Here is an 11641-nt window from a genome sequence, read left to right as displayed (position 1 = left end):
GGGCCGCATTTCAGGGATCAAGTTGGTGAAGGAAGATGAGGAAAGCCTCTAGAGCATACATGTCAAACTCCGGCCCAGGGGCCAAATCTAGCCCTCAGAGCCATTCAATTTGGCCCCCAAGGGGTTTTCCCACTTTGCATTATATTTGGCCCACTCTAGACTACCAGGGAAGCTATATTGGAGGTAAAGCCCTAGAACACCAGGGAAGCCATTTGGGAGAGGGAGGGGGAAAGCACTAAAATATAGGGAACTATATAGGGGAGGGTGGGGGCCACTAGACACCAGGGAACTGTATAGAGGAGGGTGGGGGCCTCAAGACTCCAGGGAACTGTATAGTGGTTGGAGTGGAGTCATTAGACACCAGGGAACTTTATATGGGGGGAAGGTGGCTAGTAGACATTGAGGTCAGCCCACGACTTGGTCCCAGTGTTCAGTTTCGGCCCACTTTGTATTTGAGTTTGACACCCCCACTCTAGAGGAATCAAAGGCTTCTCTCTCCTGGGGTAAGTACCCATTTACTGCCATTGCAAACATCCCAGGTTTGCTTTAGATCCCTTTTACACTTGCAGGGTAAACCTGTGTTGAGTTACCCTATTTTGCCACAAGGGGGCCGCAAAATCAATGAAAGTATATGGAGACTTATTGTGGTCCCTTGTGAACACCAGAAGTAGCTGAGCCGACGCAGCAAGGGCAACATCCTGTTACCATAAGCACCACACTTAACACACAGTGTTTGGGGTAATGTAGGTCTATGGGCGATGCATGTAGTGTAAACGATGGAGTATGGTGTGTTGCGGCGAGCATGTGCAAACCAACTGCAATCCCAGTGACATGATTCCTGTCCAGCAGTGAGTACATCACTGAGCAGGGGGCGGCGCTATGCATATGACCCTGTCGGGCACAATGTTGCAGGTTCATATGATTGTCTTTTTTTTTGCAGTGGAATGTGGCAGGAGAATCACATTCCAAGGCAAAAAAACATATTAAAAAACCAGCTTGAATGTAAAAGAAAAAGGCCTGGTGCACACCAGAGGAGTTTTCCTGAGCGTTTTGAGTTTTTGAAACCTCCTGCTAATGTTATCCTATGTGTCTATGCACACTGGAGCGATGAGGTTTTGTAAAAAAAAAAAAACATAGCATTACATTGGGTAGAGCTTTTGAAACATCTAGTGTTTGGGGAGCTTTTCTGGTGTGTCTCAGCCCAAAAACTGTGGGCCAGAGAATTACAGCAAAAGCCAAAGACTCATGAAACCGTGAAAAGAGCATTCGTAGGTAATTACCTATTTTTCGGGCTATAAAAACGCTGACCATAAGATGCATTTAGGTTTACAGGACAAGAACCAGGGGGGGGGGGGGGGGGGGGGAATATATACTAAACCTGGTGCATCCATGGTGAAGGAGCATCTTGTGGATTATGCCCCCTTTGTACCTTTGTGTCCTCCAGTTTCCCCCATGTGTCCACCTCTGTCCTCCTCTATGCCCCCATGTGTCCACCTCTGTCCTCCTCTATGCCCCTTTGTGTCCCCCTTGTGTCCCCTGCTATGACCCTTTGTGTCCCCCGTGTCCTCCTCTGCATGGGAACAGTACAAGGAGTCCCCGACATTGTGGCGTGTTGGAGATTCGTATTGGCCGACATTCACAAGTCAGCATTGTGATTATGAGACGCAGTGACTTCTTCCCCCTCAGTTTTGAGGCAGAAAAAGTGAGTCTTATAGTCGAAATATACAGTAAATGCAATGAAGTAAATGAAGAATGCTTTACAGATATTTGCATAGACAGAAAATATGGGGAAAAAAAGCTGACTTTAATCCCACTCTCCTGCGTTGTCTGAGAAACAGCAATCCCCGATGAAACATAACAGTGCAATAGTCTGTGCATGTCTGCAGTTAGGGGAGGATGAACACAACAATTCCCATTCTTTCCTCAGACATTGCAGCATATGGGAACACTGCACACTAATTAACTGCGATCCCCTGGCTGCAAAACTAGCTTTCAATTCAAGATTAAAAGGATCTTTACTTAGTATACGTGTGGAGGAACAACAGATGGAGAGAGGAATAAGATGCGCGCTGAGAAATCAGCGATACAATAACAGATTTTTAAACATAGGCTGCAGGTTTCCTGGTGTTGATGAGGTGAATTGTGAAACTTCATGCTGATTTTAGCAGCGCCATTAATGCTTAAAGCTCCACTCCGCACACAGATGTTTTCCTGAATCTCTGTAGGCATTGGGTTGCAGAGCTTGTCTTCTGTATAGGTACTCAGTTATCAACAGGGCAGGATCATGCACCAGGCAAGCTAGGCAAGTGCCTGGGGCCTAGTGGGTGTCAAAGGGGCCCACTTGACACCTTCTCTGACCTCTCTCCACTTTAGCTTACAAAAAAAAAACCACAAGGACACCCCAAATCTACTAACTTGCCTAGGGCCCCATTACACTTGCCTATCTGCCATTTGTCTGCTATTCACTGCCAAGCTCTGCTTTCTGTCACTTCTCTCTCGGGCGCTTGTGTCACATCACAAATGCTAGGGGAAAACACTAAAGATTTCTAGTGATCACATAAGGTTCCTGTCACGATGCCTCTAGTGTATGGCCTCTATTGTTTGTCATGTGACACAGGCACCCCAGGAGAGGAGAGACAGGAAGCAGAGCCTGGTGGTTGAGAGCTGACTACTGTGCAGGGTGCTGGGGGAGAGACTGGGAAAACTGGAGATCCGGGAGACAGTGTGCACAGATTGTCAATGGATTTGAAAATGTGTGTGTAGTGTGGAGGAATTCAATCAGATAGAGCCCTCTCTGATAAGATAATGACCAGAGAAGGGTCTATCTGTTGGGCCACATCGACCAGTGTATGTCCAGCTTTAGTTTTTATTGTTTCAAGTGAATGGGCTGGTGCACTCCAAAAATGGGTGTTTAGCGGATCCGCAAACGCTAGCGGGTTTTGAAGCTGTTTTTCAGAGCGATTCTAGGCATGTTTAGAGAGATTTTTTAAACACGCCTAGCTTTTTTTTGGAGCGTTTTTGTGTAGCAGATTTTACATTTTGTTACAGTGAAGCTGTTACTGAACAGCTGCTGTAACAAAAATGCTTGGGAAATCGCTCTGATCTAGCGTTTTTCAGAGCAGTGTTCCACTTTCCTATACTTAACATTGAGGCAGAAACGCCTCAGATATCTAAAAAATGTTGCAGGACCCGAGTTTGCATTTAGAGGAAAAAACGAGCCCCTCTGGTGTGCACCAGCCCATTGACTAACATTAGCCAAGCGGTTTTCCCCCCGAAAGCGTTTTAAAAACCGCTCAGAACCGCTCTTGGTGTGCACCGGCTGGTTCTGAGCGGTTCTGAGCATTTTTTAATGTTTTACAACTTTGGTGCTAATTAACCTTTTATGTGTTTTCTGCAGATGTTTTTCTGCTACGCAAAAGTTTTATGGGCGACAGTCCGACTCAAGTCCAACTGCAGAGAAAGTGTCCTGTAGACTAGAGCCCCAGATTGTTAACTGTTTCCATGAGAAAAAAGGAAAAAAGGGAACAGTACGTATAGGATTAGGGAACGTATAGGATTTATAGGATCGTTTAGGACTCCTAGACACTGGTCATGTCTTGTATCATTGTTACCACTATATGTCAGTGCAATGGGCTGCAATCTTCTCGAAGAGATTTAGTCTGTGCCTTGCTCCTTGAAGTCTGAATGGCAGCATGGTGTAACCCAGGCAACCGCAGCAACCACTCACCACACACAATGCCTTTCAAGCACTCTATACATAACACTTAATAAGGGCTGGTGCACACCGAGCGGCTTTTTCAGCGTTTCTGCAGCCGCTTGCGGCTGCGGATCCGCTTGGTCAATGTATCTCAATGGGGTGGTGCACACCAGAGCAGGAGGCGTTTTGCAGAAATGAAAAATGCCGGGGCGAGGCATTTTTTGGATTTCGGATGCGTTTCTGCCTCAATGTTAAGTATAGGAAAAACGCAAACATTTTAACCGTAGTTTCAATGTGGATTGACTATAGGGCTTTTTTTTTTAATTTTTCATTGATTTTATTTTGTTTGCTTTTCTAAGTGTGCATAAATGTTTTTCTTTACTTTGAGCTGAGGATGGAGTCGGGCAGCGACCTGAACTCAAAACTCTGTCTACACGAGCCCTTGAAGTGAGCCTGAGGAAAAATTCTGTTAGGTAAAGCAAACGAGAAAACATTACACATTTTGTTACCTTATACCGTAATTGCTTGGTGTCTGGCTTCAGAGTGGTTTTGCCTTTACTCCTAAATTGTTTTTTTTATATATGTATCGAGTGAGTTTTCAGTCTTAGTCATAAACTGTGCAGCTCCTGCCTCCTTCCCAGTGGTCAGTTGCTGCTAAAAGTAGTCTTGTAAAAGCTTCAGAGATAAATGCTACTGAAAATATTCACTTCAGATATTCACCTCCAGATGAAATTGCTTCTATTGCCTTCCTGCCACCTACCTGCCATCCTTCAGAATTTCTTCATACGTAGAGTGAGTGGCCACCCTGGAGCAAGAAGTCCATCACCAGGCCCCAGAAAGGCTTCAATTAACCTAGCACAGGTCTCCTAAGCAGGGCAGGGACAAGGTTCTTCAGCACAAGAGGTGGAGATCCCAAAGTGCGTCCCTGAGTTGTGCCCACCTGAGGGAAGACCACTGCCAAGTAAATCTAGCCAGATATGCCCCCATTATCGGAGCCCCCCAGGCATAGTGGAAAATGATCACTGCAAGATACCTATCACAGTTTTGTTTTTGGGGCACCATAATTTGCAGCTATAACTTTAAAGTGGGAAGTTAGAGAGTGGAACAATGTGTATCTAGACTGGGAGGGTAGGTCCTATTGGTGAAGGAAAGAATTTCCTTAGAAGGGTCCAATACAGAGGATTACGCCATTTGGGTGCCTGGATCAGAAGGCATCAAATAGACGCCTGTATTAACTATTGGTAGTAATCCGGCACCCCAATTGGTGAGTTAGGTGACTTATGCAAGTAGTAGCTGATCGGTTACCACATGGGAACAAATGGTTGAAGCTGATTGTGGTTTGGGTGCTGGGGTTTAGGAGTTCTAAGACGGGGGGGGGGGAGGGTTGCAGGGTGTTTAGGGCTAGGCATTAGGTGGGGATTTATATTAGCCACTCACAGAGAGGATAAGGGTTAGGAATTGATGGTGGTGGGTGGGAATTTTTTTCTAAATATTTACAGGGGGGGGGGGGGGGCGTAGGGTCTAGAATGAGGTGGGGGGTTTCTTGTTAGGCACTTACGTGGGGGGGGGGGGTAGGAATTAGGTGTGGGGAGGTTCAAGTGAGAATGGGCCCAGGGAGTGCATGGGAAAATATTGGTAAACTAAATTACCACCCACTACCCAACTCATGTTGCGGCACTGTAATACGTACTTTCGATACAAACCCACGTTAGCTAATTGGCCACATGAGAGCACCCTCCCACCAACATAAATATGCACTTGGAGATGTCTCCTTCTCTAGAAAGGATTTCTATGGATTACCTAGGCAGTGCATGGTGACCCGAATTTATGTTTAGAAAAGATTACTGTGACACAACGTAGCCCCCTTAAAGTCAATGAGGAGAGCCAGTTTCTCCGTGTCTTCAGAAGAGTGGGAAGGTCTCTATATTCCCACTCAATTATATAGGACGCATATTTCCTCGTCTATTTCCTCGGAGCCTCCTTCTGTCATAACTGAATGTATATATCTAAATAACCTGAGAGGCCTCAGAGATTCCCTGTAGACAAGTGAAGCTCGGCTGTAACAATCCGTTCTTCACGCACATTCTGTAAAAATAGTGCTTGCCTGGCAACATTAGCCTCAAGGCATCCTCCCTGTTTGCTCAAGATCCCAGTGCTTACTTAACTGTAATTGAATGGCTGACATAAAGTCATAATTTGCTGCCTGCAGTCATATGCCAGCTCGCTTGTCACTTTTGTCTTGTCACAAACATACACACAGCTCTAGCTCTGGTTCTGACAGCAAACTGATTCATCCGTTTTCACATCCCCCCTCCTCCAAGTCTGTTACAGAGAATGCCACACACAGGCCTTAGCAAGGAAACTGCACGATTCCAGTCATGTGACCGTTCAACGTGGAACCGTCCCCTTCAGGCTGGAGGACCGAGCCCACTAGTTAAATGACTTTTAAGTGAGGCCACATGCTCTGTGGAAGAAAACATTGATATAAAATAGGGTAGGACATTCAGCCATTTTTTAAGTAGTGATAAGCACAAATTTCGCATAGTCATAATTTTGCATCGAAATTCACAGTTATGTAAAACCGTAAGGCGAAATATCGGAAAAAATCGTAATTAAATTCATCTGTAATTTTAATCAGGAACTGTTATTTCACATTTTAGCGTAATTTTGTGCCGACTGTAGGGTAATAACACAGCCGCCATTGTCACCAAATTTGAAACCTATGTTAACCACTTTGCATCCAGAACTTATTTACTCCTCATGGACAGGAACAGTTTTGACATTTTAGCTATGTCCCTATTTAATCAGCAATAACGTTGTCCCTACTTATGACAACTAAATTAAATATATATTGTTTTTTCAAGGATAACTAGGCTTTCATTGTATGGTATTTTTTTCCCCTCGAACAATTTTGTTTTCTATACATTTTAATAGGAAAAAGATAAATAAATTAAAAAAAAACCATTATTTATCAGTTTTAGCAATTCCAGTTTAAAAATAAAAAGTGCTATTGTAAATAAAAAACACAAATTTTGTTTGACTATTTTTACTGTTAATTACAAAACTTAAATTATGTTCCTGTTACAATTTATGGTGAATATATTTGATTCTGAAATAATGCTACAGTGTGCATTTTTTCACTATGAACTGAGAAAATAAAAGTATGTTTAATGGTACAAATTAATCTTAATGGCTCAGGGAACATATATTCCCTTTCACCAATTAGTGCAGCAGCAAATATTGCCGGAGGTTTTGCACAGGAGCAATGCCCAATCGTGCACAGCTGTGCTTCAGCTACACAACTTATATCTACGTCCTCGTAGCTTAGATGAAGTCACAGAGGATGTACAGGATCTTCTCAAAAAATTAGCATATTGTGATAAAGTTCATTATTTTCTGTAATGTACTGATAAACATTAGACTTTCATATATTTTAGATTCATTACACCCAACTGCAGTAGTTCAAGCCTTTTATTGTTTTTCTTAGTGATGATTTTGGCATACAGCTCATGAAAACCCAAAATTCCTATCTCAAAAAATTAGCATATTTCATCCGACCAATAAAAGAAAAGTGTTTTTAAAACAAAAAAAGTCAACCTTCAAATAATTATGTTCAGTTATGCACTCAATACTTGGTCGGGAATCCTTTTGCAGAAATGACTGCTTCAGTGCGGCGTGGCATGGAGGCAATCAGCCTGTGGCACTGCTCAGGTGTTATGGAGGCCCAGGATGCTTCGATAGCGGCCTTAAGCTCATTCAGAGTGTTGGGTCTTGCGTCTCTCAACTTTCTCTTCACAATATCCCACAGATTCTCTATGGGGTTCAGGTCAGGAGAGTTGGCAGGCCAATTGAGCACAGTAATACCATGGTCAGTAAACTATTTACCAGTGGTTTTGGCACTGTGAGCAGGTGCCAGGTCGTGCTGAAAAATGAAATCTTCATCTCCATAAAGTTTTTCAGCAGATGGAAGCATGAACCCACTTTTGAACCAGAAACAGCGGCAGAAGCGCCTGACCAGGGCTACAGAGAAGCAGCACTGGACTGTTGCTCAGTGGTCCAAAGTACTGTTTTCGGATGAAAGCAACTTTTACATATCATTCGGAAATCAAGGTGCCAGAGTCTGGAGGAAGACTGGGGAGAGGGAAATGCCAAAATGCCTGAAGTATAATGTCAAGTACCCACAGTCAGTGATGGTCTGGGGTGCCATGTCAGCTGCTGGTGTTGGTCCACTGTGTTTTATCAAGGGCAGGGTAATGCAGCTAGCTATCAGGAGATTTTGGAGCACTTCATGCTTCCATCTGCTTAAAAGCTTTATGGAGATGAAGATTTCATTTTTCAGCACGACCTGGCACCTGCTCACAGTGCCAAAACCACTGGTAAATGGTTTACTGACCATGGTATTACTGTGCTCAATTGGCCTGCCAACTCCCCTGACCTGAACCCCATAGAGAATCTGTGGGATATTGTGAAGAGAAAGTTGAGACGCAAGACCCAACACTCTGGATGAGCTTAAGGTCACTATCGAAGCATCCTGGGCCTCCATAACACCTGTGCAGTGCCACAGGCTGATTGCCTCCATGCCACGCCGCATTGAAGCAGTCATTTCTGCAAAAGGATTCCCGACCAAGTATTGAGTGCATAACTGAACATAATTATTTGAAGGTTGACTTTTTTTGTTTTAAAAACACTTTTCTCTTATTGGTCGGATGAAATATGCTAATTTTTTGAGATAGGAAATTTGGGTTTTCATGAGCTGTATGCCAAAATCATCAATAAGAAAAACAATAAAAGGCTTGGACTACTTCAGTTGTGTGTAATGAATCTAAAATATATGAAAGTCTAATGTTTATCAGTACATTACAGAAAATAATGAACTTCATCACAATATGCTAATTTTTGAGAAGATCCTGTAGATATAATGTAGTGATGGAAAAAGTGGATAAGGAGAGTAGTGAGTACAAGTTAAAAACATACATTTTTTTTTAGAAAATTAAAGTTAAAAAAACATTTTTCCTTTGCATTTTTAAAATCGATTTTCTCAAAAATGTCAAGGTCTTTTTGAAAAATTGACTAGGACTAACTAGTCTCCTTAACATACAGTGGGTTGCAAAAGTATTCAGCCCCCTTAAAGTTTTCCACATTTTGTCATATTACTGCCACAAACATGAATCAATTTTATTGGAATTCCACATGAAAGACCAATAAAAAGCGGTGTACACATGAGAAGTGGAACGAAAATCATACATGATTCCAAACATTTTTTACAAATAAATAACTGCAAAGTGGTGTGTGCATAATTATTCGGCCCCCTTTGATCTGAGTGCAGTCAGTTGCCTATAGACATTGCCTGATGAGTGCTAATGACTAAATAGAGTGCACCTGTGGTTAATCTAATGTCAGTACAAATACAGCTGCTCTGTGAGGGCCTCAGAGGTTGTCTAAGAGAATATTGGGAGCAACAACACCGTGAAGTCCAAAGAACACACAAGACAGATCCAAGACAGGTCAGGGATCAAGTTATTGAGACATTTAAAGCAGGCTTAGGCTACAAAAAGATTTCCAAAGCCTTGAACATCCCACTGAGCACTGTTCAAGCGATCATTCAGAAATGGAAGGAGTATGGATCAACTGTAAACCTACCAAGACAAGGCCATCCACCTAAACTCACAGGCCGAACAAGGAGTGCGCTGATCAGAAATGCAGTCAAGAGGCCCATGGTGACTCTGGATGGACTGCAGAGATCTACAGCTCAGGTGGGAGAATCTGTCCATAGGACAACTATCAGTCATGCACTGTACAAAGTTGCCCTTTATGGAAGAGTGGCAAGAAGAAAGGAATTGTTAACAGAAAGCATAAGAAGTCCCATTTGCAGTTTGCCACAAGCCATGTGGGGGACACAGCAACCATGTGGAAGAAGGTGCTCTGGTCAGATGAGACCAAAATGGAACTTTTTGGCCAAAATGCAAAACGCTATGTGTGGCAGAAAACTAACACTGCACATCACTCTGAACACACCATCCCCACTGTCAAATATGGTGGTGGCAGCATCATCCTCGAGGGGTGCATCTCTTCAGCAGGGACAGGTAAGCTGGTCAGAGTTGATGGGAAGATGGATGGAGCCAATTACAGGGCAATCTTGGAAGAAAACCTCTTGGAGACTGCAAAAGACTTGAGACTGGGGCAGAGGTTACCTTCCAGCAGGACAATGACCCTAAACATAAAGCCAGGGCAACAATGGAATGGTTTAAAACAAAACATATCTATGTGTTAGAATGGCCCAGTCAAAGTCCAGATCTAAATCCAATCGAGAATCTGTGGCAAGATCTGAAAACTGCTGTTCACAAACGCTGTCCATCTAAACTGACTAAGCTGGAGCTGTTTTGCAAAGAAGGATGGGCAAGGATTTCAGTCTCTAGATGTGCAAAGCTGGTAGAGACATACCCTAAAAGACTGGCAGCTGTAATTGCTGCAAAAGGTGGTTCTACAAAATATTGACTCAGGGGCCGAATATTTACACACACCCCACTTTTCAGGTATTTATTTGTAAAAAATGTTTGGAATGATGTATGATTTTCGATCCACTTCTCACATGTACACCACTTTGTATTGGTCTTTCACGTGGAATTCCAATAAAATTGATGCATGTTTGTAGCAGTAATGTGACAAAATGTGGAAAACTTCAAGGGGGCCGAATACTTTTGCAACCCACTGTAGGTAGCAATTATGGTGTCAACAGCATGTAAGGGGGCTGTGCTAAAGTTTACACTTCTCCCCCGCGTGTCGTCACGCATAACCCACTCCGTTGTCCCTTCGCCTCCTCACATAGCAACACAGCATCCCGTCCCTGCGATGGTGGCACTTTTATAAAATAGGTAAAAATAAGTAAGGAAAGATATGTCACGATATTAGTGAATCAACTCCCTTATCTATCTTAAAGCGGAATTTAATCCTTCATTGCAACTTTGCTCTAAAACATTATTTACAGTAGGGATGGGACGAACCCACAATTTCTTCGAATCCGAATCCGGATCCGAATCTAAAAAGGTTCTCGAATATCTCGAACCTTTCGAATCCCGAATCTGACGAATCCTGCACATAAGAATTGTGCGATCCATGGAATAGTTGCCCGCACTATAGGTAGCTAGGTAAAGGTGTCTTCAGTATAGCAAGCAAGGTATAGGGGCCTTCACTATAGGTTGCAAGGTATAGGGACCTTCAGTATAGGTAGCAAGGTATAGGGGCCTTCAGTATAGGTTGCAGGGTATAGTGGCCTTCAGTATAGGTTGCAGGGTATAGTGGCCTTCAGTATAGGCAGCAGAGTATAGGGGGCTTCAGTATAGGTAGCAGGGTATAGGGGCCTTCAGTATAGTCAGCAGGGTATAGTGGCCTTCATTATAGGCAGCCGGGTATAGTGGCCTTCAGTATAGTCAGCAGGGTATAGGGGTCTTCAGTATAGGCAGCAGGGTATAGTGGCCTTCAGTATAGTCAGCAGGGTATAGGGGCCTTCAGTATAGTCAGCAGGGTATAGTGGCCTTCAGTATAGGTAGCAGAGTATAGGGGTCTTCAGTATAGGCAGCAGGGTATAGGGGCCTTCAGTATAGGTAGCAGAGTATAGGGGGCTTCATTATAGGCAGCCGGGTATAGTGGCCTTCAGTATAGTCAGCAGGGTATAGGGGTCTTCAGTATAGGCAGCAGGGTATAGGGGCCTTCAGTATAGGTAGCAGAGTATAGGGGGCTTCAGTATAGGTAGCAGAGTATAGGGGCCTTCAGTATAGGCAGCAGGGTATAGGGGCCTTCAGTATAGGTAGCAGAGTATAGGGGGCTTCAGTATAGGTAGCACAGTATAGGGGGCTTCAGTATAGGTAGCAGGGTATAGGGGCCTTCAGTATAGGTAGCAGGGTATAGGGGCCTTCAGTATAGGTAGCAAGCTATGGGGGGGCTTCA

This window comes from Hyperolius riggenbachi, chromosome 6, assembly GCF_040937935.1.
Source record: "Hyperolius riggenbachi isolate aHypRig1 chromosome 6, aHypRig1.pri, whole genome shotgun sequence".
Classification (NCBI taxonomy): Eukaryota; Metazoa; Chordata; class Amphibia; order Anura; family Hyperoliidae; genus Hyperolius; species Hyperolius riggenbachi.
The sequence above is the reverse complement of the archived record's forward strand: the minus strand, read 5'-3'. Positions refer to the sequence as shown.